A 17,660-nucleotide genomic window follows, 5' to 3' on the forward strand; every position below is an offset into this window, starting at 1 on the left:
GCCACCAGTGCTCTTCCCAAGTCTGCGTGCCATTGCCAATCAGGAGAACCTCTGTTTTGGAGGCATTAAGCTGAAGGCAGTTGTTAGATAGCCACCTTGAGATCGCCAGAATGTCTTCCTGGAATTTAATTTGGTCCTCCACATTGTTGTTGGAAAAGTTGAAAATAAGTTGCGTGTCGTCCGCATATGATGTTAGTAAGATCTTACGTTCCCGGGCCAACAAGGCCAGGGGGCGGACGTACACATTAAACAATGTGGGACTGAGCGCAGACCCCTGAGGCACTCCACATTCAAGAGGGAGCTTGCTGGATGAGTTCGGCGGGGCGTGCACCTGGAAGGAGCGATCAGATAAAAAAGACGCAAACCAATCCAGGGCCGTTTCCCTGGATTGGTTTATAACCTTTTGAGTCCTTCGAAGAGCCAAAAAGGATCCAGAAAAGCTTCACTAGTTCCAATTTAATAGTTTATAGAGCACCTGAATCACCTCTGAAGGGGCATCTCTGCACTAGAGCAGTGCAAAAGCAGAACCAGCAAAGAGTTAAACAGCAAAAAGTTCAGTTCTAAGGAGTGTCCTAAAAATTGTAGATTATCACATCTTCGAAGATTAAGGTGAAGTTGATTCCATAACTGGGGGAGGCATATAGGAAAAGGCTTTACCTCCTGTACAGGATTTCTTGAAGCGAGGAATGGTAAAGAGAGATTTCTCTCCAGAGCATAGGACTCTGCCCGGCGGGTAAGGGATAAGTTTGTCAGCTAGGGAGCTGGGTCCTTTGCAATTTAAGGACTTATGTACAATACAACAAATGTTAAACTTGATTCTCTGGCGAATGGGCAGGCAATGAAGTATGTGCAAGATGGGAGGGGAGGACGTTCTAGGGGGCATATTTGTGACAAGCCGAGCCACAGTATTCTGTACTACCTGTAGTTTATTCAGTAGTGATTCATTAACTGTAGCTAAAAGGGCATTGCAGTAGTCCAGATGACTGATAGTGGAAGGAGGGGGACTATTCTATGCAAAAGATGCATTGCATGGAAGCAGGTACCCACAACTTGCTCCTTCATAGACAACTTCTGATCTAAATGCACACCTAGGTTTTTACCACTGTTTTAAGGGTTGGGGCGATGCCCAAATCCCCAGGCCACCACTCTGTGGACCAGAATAAATTGCCATTACCAAACAGAATAATCTCAGTCTGAAGAGATTTATCCGTCATCCATGAAGAAAAAGTTTTCATGCCCTCTGGAAGCGAGATTTTGTGATGAAAGAGTGTATATTAAAAGATTGAAGAAGTTGGGTATCATCCGCATAAGAATGGGGATGAAACCAAATTTTCTAATAATCTTTGCAAGGGGGCCACATATATATTGAACAGCGTAGGGCCCAAACAACATCCCTTTGGCACGCCTTTGTTGAGGTCCATGTTGTGTGACCGGAAATGACCTAAATTGATGACCTGCATGGGGTAAGTTAGGAAACTTGTAAACCATTGAAAGGCCCGCTGATTCTGATCTCCTCCAATCTTGGCAGCAGAATTCGATGAGACACATTATCAAAAACTACGGATATATCCAACAGCACTAGTACCACAGCGTGGTTATTTTTAAGAGCACATCTAATGTTATCTGCTAACGCTATCAGTGCCGACTCTGTGCATGTCTGAAACCCGACTGTGAGGGGTCTAAACAGCCAGTATACTCTGTGTTCTGTAAGTTTATTATTGATATATCCTTCTAATAATTTGCTCATCAGCGGGAGAATGGAAATAGGATGGTAATTAGACCGAACCAATGCCAAGAGATTCGCCTTTTTGCAAATTGGGATTACCTGACCAGACTTCCACTCGATTAAATTGGCCCTCACTCTGCAAAAGATTTAGTATAGGGCAGATGGATGGAGCAAGCTGAGTGAATAGCAGTGCAGCAATGTTAGCTTGTATAATATCAAGAGGAGACTCAGACTTAGCAGATTTACCACTGCATCTACTTGTAAAGCAGTAAAACTTTCTAAAAGATTAACATTATTATTGTTTATAGAGAGGACGGATGATTCTTTTGGAAGGTCATTGGCTCCAGGTAGTTTGTTATAGAATGCATTTATTTTGTCCTCCAAGTAAGTAACGATATTATCACATAAAGCTTGAGAAGGAGGAGTGATATTAGCAGCTGCAGTTGGATTAGTAATGGATTTGGGAACTTTATAGAGCTCATTAGAAGAATTCCTAGCTTGACTGGCAACATGCTGTGTGCGAGCTATTTAAATATTTCTGTGATAATGTGCTAGACCGACTTTATGGTTTAAATCTTTTTATTGGATTTGCAAAGACAAAACAATACAATAGCCGCCACCTACATCCACCGGCTGGTGAGGGTCATTCATGTTAACTAGATATACCAGCCTAGAAAGAAGAAAGTGAGAAAGAGGGGGAGGGGTAAGGAGATCCATTCCATATATGTGTGTGCAGTGGGCCAGGTAAGCTTCAGGTGAGTGATCTGGGAGGGTAAAACCTGGTGGTGTCTAAATTCCTGTGAGAGGAGGCACTAGTGAGGCGGAGCACTTGGAGATATTTTGGGCAAGTGAGTTCTGTGATGTGTAATGCCTGTTGTAATCTTTTCCATTCCCAATAGTTCCCTTAGGTTATATAGCCAATCTAAGCGGGGACGGTACCTCTGCCGTGCCCCCTCTAGCCGATAGTACCTGCTTGGCCGCACCCATCGCCAGCGCGATCACTCTGCCACGGCAGGATCTGAGAGGATACATCAAGGTGTTGGGAAGCCCTAGGAGTATGTGTGAGGGGAGTTTGGGTAGATCTGTGTGGTATATATTGTCTACGTCTCGAAGAATTACCTCCCAAAATTCCTATATCTTCGGACATGACCAAAGAATATGGGAAAGCCTGTTCGGTTGACCACAGTGACGTCAACATTGCCCATTACCTCCCTTTTTCCATTTGAGTAGCCTTGACGGCGTGTATTACCAATAATGTGCAATCTTTAAAACCATCTCCTTGCGCACTGTGCTGCACGTAGATGCTCTGGCCCTATGTACAATGTCACTCCATTGCTTGGGGAAGAACTTGTACTCCAATTCAGATTGCCACCTATGCTACGCGGGGGATTTACTGTACTGCCTATGAGTGTTTAAAAAGACGTATATGCCTGACAGCAGCGGTTTGTCTGACGTTCTAGTAATGTACTGTTTCTCAATCTTTGTTAATCTGTGGCCAGCAAGGGGGGGGCATATCTGTGACCCAATGTCATAGCGCCAAGTAATGCCAGTATGCCTTCTGGGGGATCCCGAAGCATTCGGTGAGGCTAACGAACTCCATTACCCCATGTTCGTCAAAGAGATCACCAATGCGTTCACAGTTGGCCTCTTGCCAATAGAGGAAGCTATTCCCTGTGTGCTCCAGTGGAATTTCAGGGTTGCCTATAAATGGGGTCAGAGGAGACACCGGAGTCGATAGGCCGTATGGCACCTGTACTCTGTCCCACACCCCTAGAGTGGCCATCAAGACCGGTGACTCATATACTCCGCCGGGGCGGTACCTTCGAGGGAGCCACAGGACCATACAGATGTGTATGCCCGGTATCGAGAGGTCTATAAAACACCAATGCTTCTCTGACTCCCAACTTATACCATTTATGCATATATCTGAGTTGTGCTGCTTGAAAGTACAGTTCCAAACCTGGGACCGCCAAACCCCTGTCTTCCTGTTTTAAATACATCAAATGTCTGACCATTCTTGCACCCCCCAGACAAAGTTACTGATGAGGTGTTGCATCTGTGATAGTATTTTGGGAGGGGGACTAAGCGGTAGCGTCTGCATCACATATAGATAACGCGGGAGCGTGGTCATTTCTTAACAGCAGCCAATTTGCCCAACCAGGACAAGGTGTGCCTCTTACAGTTTGTGAGCTCGCTCCTAATCCCAGCCAGTAGGCTAAAATAGTTCACTTGTGTTGTTTTGGCCAGAGTGGGGAACATCTGTAAAACCAAGTACTGGACGCCTTCAGATGCCCTCTTGAATGGGAACTTTGACTTTAGGGCCTGCTGTTCTGCTTGAGGGAGAGTCAGGCTCAGATCCTGAGTTTTATGGAGGTTGACTTTGAAGCATGATGCTAGACTGAATAGCTCCAGTTCCTCTATTAAGGGGGTCAACAAGAGTGCTGGCCGAGTTAAAAATAGGACCACATCGTCTGAATATAATGAAATCTTATGCTCCCTATCCACCACTCTGATCCCTGATATTCTCTGGTGTTGGTGGACCCCCTCCGCAAATGGCTACATAGATAACGCAAAAAGCAGGGACGACAGCGGGAACCCCTTTTACGTACCTCTCCGAATCTTCAATGGTCGTCATGTTATAACCATTCAGTATTAGGCAGCCATTTTGCTGTTGTTGTTGTGTCCACTCCTGACCCGTGTCTCCTCCCCGCTACCGCCTCCCGGCTGACCCTCCCTCCCACAGACAGAGTAAGCTTCCTTCCTTCCTAACGCTGTGACCACCTGGGCTTGCCCCGAAGCGGTCGCTCACCCACGCTCCCTTCCTTGCTGCCTGATCGTGTGCCTCATCGCTGCCTGCTTCCCTGCTGCCTGGACCCGTGACCGCGCGCATTCTCACAGCGCCTGGTATCGTAGCCTGCACAGTGCGATTAGTGACCATTTGCGCAGCTTTGCCGAATTAAAAGCAACGTAGCCAGCGCATTTAAAAATAGAAATTGTATCTGCTTATTTGCATAATGCACGTTAGCGCTGCTTTGTTGGGAAATAAAATTGCCGCAGACTGCTAATTCATTCATTATCGGTCCTCGGCTGTGCCCCGTTTCGCTTTCAGTATTAAGCAGCCATTTTGTTGTTGTTGTTGTGTCCACTCCTGACCCGTGTCTCCTCCCCGCTCCCGCCTACCCAGCTGACCCTTCCTCCCACAGACAGAGTAAGCTCGTCCCTTCCTTCCTAACGCTGTGACCACCTGGGCTTGCCCCGAAGCGATCGCTCACCCACACTCCCTTCCTTGCTGCCTGATCGTGTGCCTCATCGCTGCCTGCTTCCCTGCTGCCTGGACCCGTGACCGCACGCATTCTCACAGCGCCTGGTATCGTAGCCTGCACAGTGCGATTAGTGACCATTTGCGCAGCTTTGCCGTATTAAAAGCAACATAGCCAGCGCATTTAAAAATAGAAATTGTATCTGCTTATTTGCATAGTGCACGTTAGCGCTGCTTTGTTGGGAAATAAAATTGCCGCAGACTGCTAATTCATTCATTACCGGTCCTCGGCTGTGCCCCGTTTTGCTTTCAGTATTAAGCAGCCATTTTGTTGTTGTTGTTGTGTCCACTCCTGACCCGTGTCTCCTCCCTGCTCCCGCCTCCCAGCTGACCCTCCCTCGCCCCCGCCCCCTCCACCATCCACATATGACAGATGCCATTGCGCGCAGCGTTCACGCGCAGCAGTCGCGCCCCATGTGCGCCAAAGGTAAGCCCGTCTACGCCCGTCCGCGCCTGGACCGCGCCCAGCGCCAGACCCCCTGGCCCCAGCAAACAGTCCTCCTCCCGCATAACGTATGCCGCCACCACCCTCCTAGCCCTTAACCCCGGACGCTCCCCACAATGCTGCGTAGCTGCCCCAGGACACACCCACGGACCCTTCGCCTGCCACTCCTTCAAGTTCGCCTGCACCAGGACCCACACCAAATCCACTACCTCCAAACACAGCTCCAACTCCAACCACCTGAAGTGCATCTTGCTGAACACCCGCTCGGTCCACAGACACGCCACTGAACTCTGGGACCTACTCGACACTGCTTCACCGGACATCGCCTTCCTTACAGAAACCTGGATGAACGCCTCTTCTGCACCCGACATCGCCATAGCTATCCCGGACACCTACAAGATCATCCGAAAAGACCGCACCAACCAAACAGGAGGAGCATCGCCATCGTCCATAAGAACACCATCAGAATCACCACCAGCTTCGACGATAACCTTACAACCGCCGAACACCTCCACTTCCAGATCCACACCGACCCCAGAACCACACTCAGAGGCACCCTCATCTACAGACCACCAGGATCCCGTAAACAATTCAGCGAAGACATCACTGACTTCATCAGCCCACATGCCCTCGCCTCCGAGAACTACATTCTACTGGGAGACCTCAAATTCCACCTAGAAAAGAGAAACGACAGCAACACCACCACCCTTCTGGACAGCCTGGCTAACCTTGGTCTCAACCAACTGGTTGACATCCCCACCCACGTAGCCGGACACACGCTCGACCCAATCTTCACCTCCTGCAAGCACATCTCCTTCGATCACACCACAACTCTCCATTGGACGGACCACAGCTGTGTTCACTTCAGCTACAAAACTACCTCGACCCACAACTGTGGAGAAGTGTGGCTCACTGGTTAGAGGAGGCAGACCTGGAAGCAGAGGTCAGCCCGGGACCAGGGTTCAATTCCCGGCTTGGCAGGGTCTTGAGTCCTAAAATGTCCATGGACTCGACAATTCTCGCTCCGGTGCCTACTCGATTCACGGGTTCACACTCTGCAACTCTGGGCAATAGCTTGCTTAATCTCCACAACGGCCCCTCGCGGCGGGATTCCTGGCTCTCACCTTGCGGATTCCCTGCCGGGGTTATCTCACAGGGAAATACCAGGGCTTAGAGACCGGTTGGTGATTTGCGCTATATAAATTCCTGTACATTTACATTTACAAACCCCCACAACATATTCCGCGAAGAAACTGGAACAAAATCACCACCGACCAACTCCTCACATCGCTCAAACAAAACCCTCCCGCCCTCTCTTCGGACCCAAACCTAGCGGCCACCAAACTCAAACAATGGATCACTCACAGCGCTGACGAACTAGCACCCTTGAAAAATCACCAAACCAAACAGGGTAGCAAAAAGGCCCCCTGGTTCAACGAGGACCTTAAGAAATCCAAGAAACTATGTCGTACTCTCGAGAAAACATGGAGAAAAAACCCAACCGCTGACAACCTGACCACCTTCAAGACAGCCACCCGCAAACACCACCAACTGATCCGATCCACCAAGAAATCATCATTCAAGGATCGACTCGACAACAACGCCCAAAACAGCAAGGAACTATTCAACATCATTAAATAATTTACTAACCCCACCACAGCCTCAAACGACATTACTCCCTCCCAAGACCTCTGCGACTCGTTATCCTCTTTCTTCTACAACAAAATCGCCGACATATATAACAGCTTTGAAAACATTTCCAAAGTACAGTCAACTCCACCCACCCTCGAACCTAAACTGCCCTCTAACACCCTTAACGCCTGGAACCCAATCACCACTGAAGACACCATCCGCCTAATGAACTCCATCCATTCAGGCTCGCCAACCGAACCATGTCCCCACCACATCTTCAACAAAGCAGACTCCATCATCGCACCCCATCTCCGTTACATCATCAACTGCTCCTTCAACTCCGCTACCTTCCCAGAAAGCTGGAAACACGCTGAACTTAACGCCCTCTTAAAGAAACCCACAGCAGACCCCTCTGAACCCAAGAACTACCGCCCCATCTCCCTCCTTCCATTCCCTGCAAAAGTCATTGAGAAAGCCGTCAATAAACAGCTCGCCGCCTTCCTCGAATCCAACAACTCCCTCGACTCTTCACAGTCCGGCTTCCGAGCCAAACACAGCACCGAAACCGCCCTTATTGCAGCGACAGACGACATCCGAACACTACTGGACAACGGAGAAACAGTTGCCCTCATCCTACTCGACCTCTCCGCCGCCTTCGACACAGTCTGTCATAGCACCCTCATCCAACGTCTCAACAACATTGGCGTACAAGGAAAGGCCTTAAACTGGATCATCTCGTTCCTCTCCGGGAGAACCCAGAAAGTCCGACTCCCCCCTTTCAAATCGGAGGCCACCGAAGTCATCTGCGGAGTACCACAAGGATCATCACTCAGTCCCACCCTCTTCAACGTTTACATGAGTCCCCTCGCATCCATCGCGCAACAACACAACCTTAACATCATCTCTTACGCTGACGACACCCAGTTGATCCTTTCCCTTACCAAAGACCCTAACACCGCCAAAACCAATCTTCAGGAAGGCATGAAAGAAGTACCCGAATGGATGAAAAACAGCCGCCTAAAACTTAACTCAGACAAAACAGAAGTCCTCATCCTAGGATCATCCCCCTCTGCCTGGGACGACTCATGGTGGCCATCGGCCCTGGGCACGGCACCCATACCCACAGACCACGCACGTAACCTAGCCTTCATCCTAGACTCCTCCCTCTCGATGACCAGACAAGTCAACGCTGTCTCATCCTCTTATTTCAACGTACTTCGTATGCTCAAAAAAATCTTTCGTTGGATCCTCACCGAAACAAGAAAAACTGTCACCCACGCACTGGTCACTAGCCGACTGGACTATGGAAACACCCTCTACGCCGGAACAACAGGCAAGCTACAGAAAAAACTCCAAAGCATCCAAAACGCATCAGCCCGACTCATCTTGGACATCCCACGCCAAGCTCACATTACCGGCCACCTGAAAGACCTCCACTGGCTTCCCGTCAACAAGAGAATAACGTTTCGTCTCCTCACCCACGCACACAAGGCCCTCTACAAACTAGGACCCGAATGCCTCAACACACGACTGTCCTTCTACACACCCACCCGCCAACTAAGATCCTCCAATCAAGCCCTCGCCGCTGTTCCGCGCATCCATAAATCCACCATGGGAGGAAGATCCTTCTCCTACTTGGCGGCCAAAACCTGGAACTCTCTCCCCACTCACCTCCGCCTTACCCAGAACCACATCTCCTTCAGAAAGGAACTTAAAACCTGGCTATTCGATAAATAATGCACCCCCTCCCCCAAGCACCTTGAGACCCTCTGGGTGAGTAGTGCGCTATACAAATTCCTGAACTTGAACTTGAACTTGAACCCTAATCCGCGCCTGCGGGTCTGTGTAAATACAGTCCATCCACTTCAGAAAGCAATCTCCAGCTTCAAATTTGCGTAATGTCTGTTGCAAGTACGGCCAATGAACCCGGTCGAATGCCTTCTCAGCATCAATCGACAGAAGCACCGTGGCTGTCTGGGTATGTTGGGGTTTATCCAGTAAATGGCACATCCGACGGGTCCCGTTGCTGAAGTTACGCTCCGGGATAAATCCCGACTGATCAGGATCAATCAACCCCTGCATGTGAGGCACCAACCGGGCAACCAGGATGCTCATAAAAATCATAAGCCCACATTTAATAACGAGATGGGACAATAAGAGGCACAGTCCGCTGGATCCTTACCGGGTTTAGGGATCACGACAAAGGCAGCTATGGTCATAGACCCAATCACTCTGTCAGTGTCACTAATGGAAATAAATAGGCGAACCAGTACAAGGGCCAGATCATGGGCAAATGATTTATAAAATTCCTCCCCTGGTTCTTTACTGGAGGCGAGGCCCGATATAACTTTCTGAACTTCTTGTATGCGAATGTCCACAGCCAGAGTCGTCGCCTCCAGAAGTGGGAGGGACGCCACTGGGACATCCCTCACATAGTGCCTGGCGGCTTTTGGATCTAGGTGGTCTGCACTGTAAAGCTCACCCTCAGTGACTCTAATTTCCCCAATACGTCTGTCAGTTATCTGTGCTCACAGCAGAGTCGCCAGGAGTTTCCCTGCTTTATTACCTCCAGCGTAGTAACGCTGTTTGGTCCGTAGAAGCGACTACTCCACCTTGTCATAATCCAGGGCTTTCAGCTGCTTTCTAGCGACAGTAAGCTGTCTCCTGACCTGAACGGTTCCGGTTCTACAATGGACCCCTTCACTTGCGATTCAAGCTGTTTCCTTTTCTCTCCTGCTGCTGTCGCTATACTTCGCCCACAAATGACGGCTTTTAGTGCGTCCCATAGAATGGCAGTCGAGGACACCCCTCTGTGTTATTCTCAAGGTACGACTTAATTGTCTCCGTATATCTTTAATGTTGGGCCTCAGAGCCGAACAGTGTATGATTAAGTCTCCACGGTTTGTGGTCCCGGGGCCCCCTTGAATGCATAGTTCCAGTCTGATTGGGGAATGGTCCGATAGGGCTGCAGTTCCTATCGAAGCGTCACTGGTGGCTCTAGTTGCTCTCAGGGATGTCAAAAACCAGTCAATACGGGCATACGTTGAAAGGCATGTGTATTCCCTAGCTGTTTGGTTCAACATCCTCCACACATCCGTCAGACTCAAGTTATTCATTCTCTGCCTCATGGATTCGGAAAGTGCCCCGGTGTGTCCCTGACTTTGTAGAGATTGATCCCACTGCGCCTTGTGTGTTCTGTTAAAATCCCCCCCTATGACAAGGTCTTCATCTCCGGGACCCCAGGATAACATTCAAGGTGTCACTGAGGAAGTGACCTGACACTCATTTGGACTGTATATGGATGCAATTATGCATATGTGGTTCCCCATTGCTACGCTCACAGCTAACGGCATGTGTGCCTACTACCTTGCCCTGAAAATGTGTAGAGAGCAGGACCGCTACCCCCGCCTTCTTATCCCCTCAAGAGAAGAAGTATTGTCTGTCAAACCACCTGGAGTGTAGATGCTTCCAATCTGCTTGCAGTAAGTGAGTCTCTTGTAACAGGCAGATTTCACTACCAGTCTCTCTCAGGAGTGCTAACAGTGCCCGTCTCTTCACTGGAGAGTTGAGGCCTACCCTTACCTCCTGGTCCCCAAGAAAGCTGGAGGCCTGTGACAATTACTACATTTTAGAGTTTTGAACTTGTTCTTCGGAAATAGAAATTCAAAGGGATGACACTTGCTTAAGTCTTGTTGGCCGTGGACCACAAGGACTGGATGGTGTCCTTTAGCATGTAGGACGAATACTTTCATGAGTTGATCCTGCAATCACACAGGAAATACCTGTATTTTGAGGTGGGTTACACTCCCATTCAATTCATGGTATTCTCTTTTGTCCTTACATCGACTATTCCAAACTTTATCATGGTTATGTTTGTGGTTCCAGCCCATTTTCACCAGTCACGTATGCATATGTTCCTATGTCTCGATGGCTGGCAGTTGAAGGCTTGTTCACCTCATCTAGTCTTTGACCACCTGCTGAGCACAACGTCACTAATGTCAGCTTGGGATTCCCAATCAGAGTCAGAATCCCAACTCAAACCCATATATAGGTTACCCTTTATTGGGGCCATAATGGACAATGCTGCCTTTCTGCCCCTGCGACGAAACCAGAATATTCAGGCTTTGATTTGATTCCAATGTTTCAGGGGAATTGTTTTTCCATAATCAACAGTTTGGAAGCTGGTTAGGCTTGTTAGCCTCCTGCATTCTGCTAGTGCCCTTCGTTCAGTGGGACATGCTGAAATTTCAGCGTGACCTGCTTCTGCAGTAGGTACCAAAAGTGCATTTTGGACAAGATCCATAATTTCCAAAAAGTTATCTCAGGAATTGCAGTGGTGGGTTGTGAGAAGTTGGCCTGATATGTAGTGTTTCCAATTCTGGAACCACTTTGTATCAGTCCAAACAATCCCTTATTGTGTCTGGTTGTAAGTCAACCTTGTAGACAAGCTATCCTAGGGGTAGCATGGACTAAGCAGCCTTGAAGGCTTAACTTAAGAGGTCGTGTTAAGCGAGCTGTTTTACCACATACAATCCTGTAATACCAAATGAAAGGACACCACACAAGTATATATTATAAAAATATAGGTGTTTATTTCTAAATTAATCCCCAGTACTCTTTATGAGGAAAGGGGCACAAGCGTTAAATGAAAAGCACAGTATAACATACAAAGTTGCACAATTATGGATGAGGGCGGGTGGCCACTCAAACCATATACTAAAAAAGTGGTATAAGAGATACCAATCGAACAGTGGTTAGGCCTAGGGCCTATAGAATCGCTGGGAGCAGTCAGGACTAGCAATGCTGAAGTCTGGAGAAGCCCGCGGGATTCAGGTGCAGCACGTAAAGTGCGGCTTGCACCAATGTAAAGTCAATGGTGCGTAAAAGTTACACAAAGTTAGTTTAAAGATACTTCCGCTGAACCTAGAGGAACAAAACTTAAGACACAGACCCTAGAGGTGTGTACCAGTGTAGGGACACCGGTGTTGCAATGTTACCTCACCCACAGGAAGTGGGTGCACAGGGTCGAAGTGACGTCGGGTTTTGACACGCAGGTTCTTGGTGCTTGGAGCTGGAGAAGCTGCAGGCGATGGGAAGCAGAAGTGTCCGGTGTGATCCAAGGGTGGATCGAAGTCGAGATGAATCTGAAAGCAGAGGGGACAGAGTCTGGGTCACTCAGCAGTGACCAGGGTGGAACCAGGACGGAACCAGGCAATGTCGGGCGCAATCAGATGGTTGTCGAGAGGCTTCTCTCCGCTGTCACGTGGGCTCTGGGGCATCTGCGACGTCCAGGAGCAGGTCACGATCTGTCCCACGCAGGCTCTCGCCATCAGCACCGTCGGCTTCAAGATTGCAGCAAACAGCACTTGGCAAAAGCAATCCACGCGGAACCGGGAGATTGCTTCTCACTCGGACCAGGAGGGTCAGAGTGGGGGCACCTTTTCACAGGAGCTGGTGCAGACCTGGAGCAACCAGGAAAGCAAGTTGTTTTCAAGTTTTCGTCGGCACGGGGGCCACAAGCCAACTGGCAAGTGACCGGGCCAACGCGTCGAGCTAACACAAGCAGAAGGGCCCCACGCAGCACTCGTCGAGTGTGGAGGGGGTAGCTTTGGTGCAAGTGTAGCTCAGGGTTGGGGCTTCTCAAACCCCGGTGTACAGCTTCGAGGGTCACTCATGGGCTGCACGGTCAGCGTCTCGTGGCCTTTTCAAGATGGCGTGCCCCACGCTTCTGGTTGCCTCCACGGGTCTCAGCTCTGCAGGGACTGTGGATCGGGCTAGGAGAAGGCAGGCAAGCTTGATCTCGTCGATCTGTCGCTCGAGTTCCGGCAGGAACTGCAACAAAGCAAGGGTCGAGGGCTGGATGTTGCCTGTTTGCACAGGGTGGTCACTCCTTGACCTAGCTGGACATCCTGCTAGGTCCCCTCCTATGGGTGGGACCCAGGAAGGGGGTGGTTACACCCCTTTCTTTTGATCCAGGCCGCGCTGGGACTGGGGCTGGTGTGCCCCAGAACCGGTTTGGCCGGATTATGCAAGGGGCAGCCTTGTGCTCCCCAGGCAGTGTCTGGTTTCTTTGAAACCTCCCTGCTACAATCCACTATCTCCTGTCTGGGGTGGTTTGACACCGCCCTGCGCCCGGAAACCATTTGTCCAGGCTACCATTTGCTGAGTTTCGGTCAGCAGCAGGAGGCCAGACCCGTGTCTGTGGCAGAGGCATCCATTTTGTGGATCTGAGGCTCATTTTAAATCAACCGCGTTTCAGTAAAGTAACCTGTCTTATCCCTCTAGAAGGGTGGAATGCTACCCCCGTCGCCAGAACTGGCAAGGGGGGTAGTATTCCAATTCGTATGACACCTTACACGACATGTTTTGATAAAGCCAAACCAGAGTTGCTATATAACCGCCAGGATTATAAGGCACTTAGGAATATATGGTATGGTATTATCCCGGATCAGCTTAGGGAGTTGTTCCCGACAGCTGCAGACAGGCTCAGCTCATGCCAGAGCTCCATCTCACATAAAACCACGCACTCTGCCTCCAGGATTGATAAGGCCTTCCATAGGAGTGACTCACAGGTTTATATGTGTCCAGATATAGGTTTAGATATAGGTATACTATATCTAAGCAAGGGGTGATTACACCCACTTGCCCCAGCTGAGTGATCAGCCAGTTGTGTCAATTTAAGAACCAGCCAGGGGTGGCAAAATGCTATGCTTCAGCCCCTGGCAGGCCTTGGTGGCACCTATGCCCTGAGCACCTATAGTGCATGGTACAGGGGCTGACAAGGAGTCCATGTCCTATTGTGGTATGTACCTATAGCACATGTATTATAAATTTAGAGAGAGAACAGCAGGCTGGGGGTCTGATTAGCAGGCCCACAGCCTCAGTAAGTCGAAAACCAGTGAAGCAAAAAGCAAAAATTGGGGTGACCATAGGATAGCAGACCCTACTCTCCTACATGGGTGATGGAAACCAATATGATGTACAGCAGGCTGTTCTGCTCTCCTTTGCCGATGGAAACTCTGGTAATAGACGATGGATATCATTCTGGTCATGGCTGCCCTTCTACCAAGTACATATACTCAGGTCATTAGTCTTGCTTCGTCTCCTAGTGTTAGGACAAACACGTTTATCTTTTACTTGTCAAAAAATCTCATGTTTTGGTATTTGTCGGATCTCTTGTCCAACATGGACACAGTTATAGATTGTGAGGAGTTTCCTAACAGGGCTATCTGAAAGAAACACGTTAGTGATAGAATCCTTACCTTGTAATTACCCCCAGGCGTCTGACTGGATCCGGAATTTTTCGTCAGCAGTACCCCTGCACGACGGAAAGTGGCGTTCTGCGGCTAGGCGTTAATCGTGGTCACCGAGATGATGTCGGGGTGGCTACTTTGACACCGCCCGCTGAGTTTTTCAAGGCTTTTTGTCTCTATTTTTTTTAGTTGATCGACTCCTGGTGCAGTAGGGATGCCCGGCTTCAAGACCTGCGGGGACTGTCATCGCATGATGTCTGTGACAGATGCACACCGCATGTGTCTTTACTGCCTGGAACGCGACCACAACTCCAAGTCGTGCTTCGACTGCTGGGCCATGGTGCCAAAGACTTTGTGGGAGTGGTTCCGAAAGTTGCTAGAAGTCCGGCAGCTGGCTCTGCGCCGCTCAAGGTCCCGGTCCCGTGGGAGATCGAGGGGCAGGTCGTTGAGCCACTACCACCGTTCATCGAGATCGAAGTCTTCGCACTCTGGGTCAGGTAAGACGAAGCGTTCCAAGAAGTTGCGCAGCTGAGGTTGCGGGTGGTGCCTCCCCTGTGGCTCCTCCGGCCTAGCAGCCCTTCCCGGGTCTGTTGCCGACTCCGGCCCAGCTGCAGGAATTTCTGTCAGTCATGGCTTGGCTCTTTGGGCTGTCGGGCCCTGCTAGTGCACCTTCGGGTTCCACATTCCCGACTGGGGATTCTAGCCCTTTACTGCCAGGGGCTCCGGCATCGCTGTCGGCCCGGCGCCGCAGGACACCCACGGATCCGGGTCTGGATCCCGGTCGATGCCGGTTGACCTTCTGACACCTCCACTGACGTCGATCACACCGGCACCACCTCCGATGTCGCCCGGCCCACCGGACGACGTCTACCCCGATGTGGATACGATGCCGGACTGGCATCACTTGATGCCGATCCCAACGCCGATGGGGGATTTCTATCCCTATGTCCAATCTCCTTATTTTCGGACTGTTTATCAGCCTTCGGAGGAAGGGAAGAACTGGGAGGGGTCTTAGGACCCTCTTACCGCACAATGTTAGTTTGACCCGGACTGGGCAGAAGAGTTGGGGGATGCCAATAGTCTTGATACCTCTCCTGACCTTGGCATGCTGTCTCTTCCTACCGTGGCTACTGAGGAGGGTGCAAGTTACGCAGTGGTGTTGCGTAGGGCGGCCGAGGCCCTCCACCTCGAGCTCCCTACAGTGGCCGTCAGGGCTAACCTCCTGACAGAAGTGCTTCAACTAGCCGCCACCTCTTCGGAGCCACTGCTGCCCTTTCGGGCGTTCTTTTGGGCAACTTGTCCAGGCCCAACACGGGCTCCTGTGGATAGGAACGTGACCCGACTCCATCGCCTGGCCCCAAGCGACCCCCTTTTCCTTTCCCAACACCCCACCACTGAGAGGTTTGTTGTCCAAGCCTCTGCGTCCCCAAGCTAATTCTCTACTGCACAACCGGACAGGGAATCAAAAAAACTGGAGAATTTCGGTAAGAAGGGCTACTCCCTCCCCTTAGAGACTACCCCTCCAGCCATGCCACCCCAGTACCACCGCATGTCTGGCGATCACTTGGCACTTCTTGAACAGGAAGTCTCGGCCAAGGGGGCGATCGAGCGTGTACCTGCCCCAGAATTAGGACGTGGTTGGTACTCCCACTACTTTCTGGTGCCCAAGAAGGACAAGGGCCTGCGTCCTATCTTGGACCTCCGGGACGTCAATCGCTTCCTCAGGCTCTGGTCTTGTCTTCCCTCAACCCTGGAGACTGGATGGTAGCGTTGAACCTGCAGAATGCATATGTTCGAGGCATGTGGGCTGCTAAATTCATATCTTAGCATTAGATCGCCGCCTAGTGTTGGGTCCGGATGATCGCACATTGTTGTCCTGGAAGAGTCTTCGAAGTATCCTGAGATAGGTGGCTCCTCCCCTGGACTACAGTGCGCATGGGCATCGGCTCCATCCTCAGATTGTTTTTTTCCGCCATTGGGTTCGGATGCGGTCTCGACGTCTCTCTGTCGGAACCGAGAAAACATAACTTTAAACGGCCAAAAGGCTGTGTGTTCTGACGTCGGTATTGTTTGCGTGCGGTCTCGAGTTCTTCCGTCTCTCGGAGCCGGAATCAGCGGAGTATTTCTACTCTTCGGACATCGAGGCCTTCTCATCGCGACTCGACACCGACTTTGCAACATGGAGCGGAGCCCATTTAAACTCTGTCCGCTCTGTGGGTCCAAATACCCACATATAGACGTGCACCCGGTCTGTAACAAGTGCCTTTCGCCAGACCATGACGAAGGAAACTGCAGGGCTTGTGCGAGTTTCAGGTCGAAGAAGACTCTCACCATTCGGCGCGCGGTGCGCCTTGTGGCCAATCAAGCGGCCCCGGATCCAGAAGACATCTTCGATGACCAAGATGAGGAGGACCAGAGCCATCATCTTCAGATTTCCCCGCCCGAGACGGAGGTCGAGGCAGATCCGGAAGACGACGACGGAGTCGTGGGTCAAGGCCTTGAATACGTCGACGAGGTAGGGGACGACGAAGGGGTTTATGGGGCCGCGGAAGATAGCTCAGAGGACGAGCTATGCCCCGAAGTTTACGGACATAAAGAACGGGTCAAAGGATCGCCTGTCGGCCTTCCCCAAGAACCCGTAGCGCAAGCCACGGCCCCGCCTCCGGGCCCGGCCACGGACATACTTGCTGCGCCGAAAGTATCGAAACCGAAACTGAAAGCAACGGTATCGACAACACCTAAAATGGCCGACCCGAAACCGAAACCGAAACTTAAGGACTCAGGCGTCCCTAAGATGGCGATCGTTACAACGAAAACGAATAAGCCTGCAGCCTCATCGACTCCGTCGACCTCCGGCCCACAGAAGTCGAAGAAAACTGGCGATTCCGGGGGGTCGAAATCGGCGCCGGAGGAGAGATCCTCTAAAAAGGGTGGCACGCACAAGACAAGCGCGGCGGCGCCGGCAAAACACGCCAAAGCCAGCGACACAGCTCCGGCTCCGACTGGGACATCTGCGCACCGGTCCAAGGACTCGGCGTCGGCGGATGTGGCATCATCTACCAACCCTCAAAAATTCCAGCAGAATGTCGGATCCGAGGGCATACCCACCTCGTCGGTGCCAAAAACCACTGTCTCCGACGCCTCCCTCATTGCTTCTTCACTACAAAGAATTAGGGAGAAGGCCTCTGCTTCGTCGGCGCCGGCGCCATCGCCGCAGAAGGCGACAGACGTCCCGGTCAAGCCTGCAAGTAAACTCCTCTTCCTTCTGCCGCCAAAAGTGGCGCC

At 50.8% G+C, this 17,660-nt stretch overlaps 1 protein-coding gene across 1 annotated transcript in view; it reads left to right on the forward strand.

Annotated features, from left to right (window-relative positions):
• Window positions 1-17,660, forward strand: part of ANKFY1 (ankyrin repeat and FYVE domain containing 1) — a 505,630-nt gene that overhangs the window by 407,569 nt on the left and 80,401 nt on the right. The gene's annotated exons all lie outside the window — the stretch shown is intronic.

The sequence above is a fragment of the Lissotriton vulgaris genome, chromosome 2_1, assembly GCF_964263255.1.
Source record: "Lissotriton vulgaris chromosome 2_1, aLisVul1.2, whole genome shotgun sequence".
Taxonomy (NCBI): domain Eukaryota; kingdom Metazoa; phylum Chordata; class Amphibia; order Caudata; family Salamandridae; genus Lissotriton; species Lissotriton vulgaris.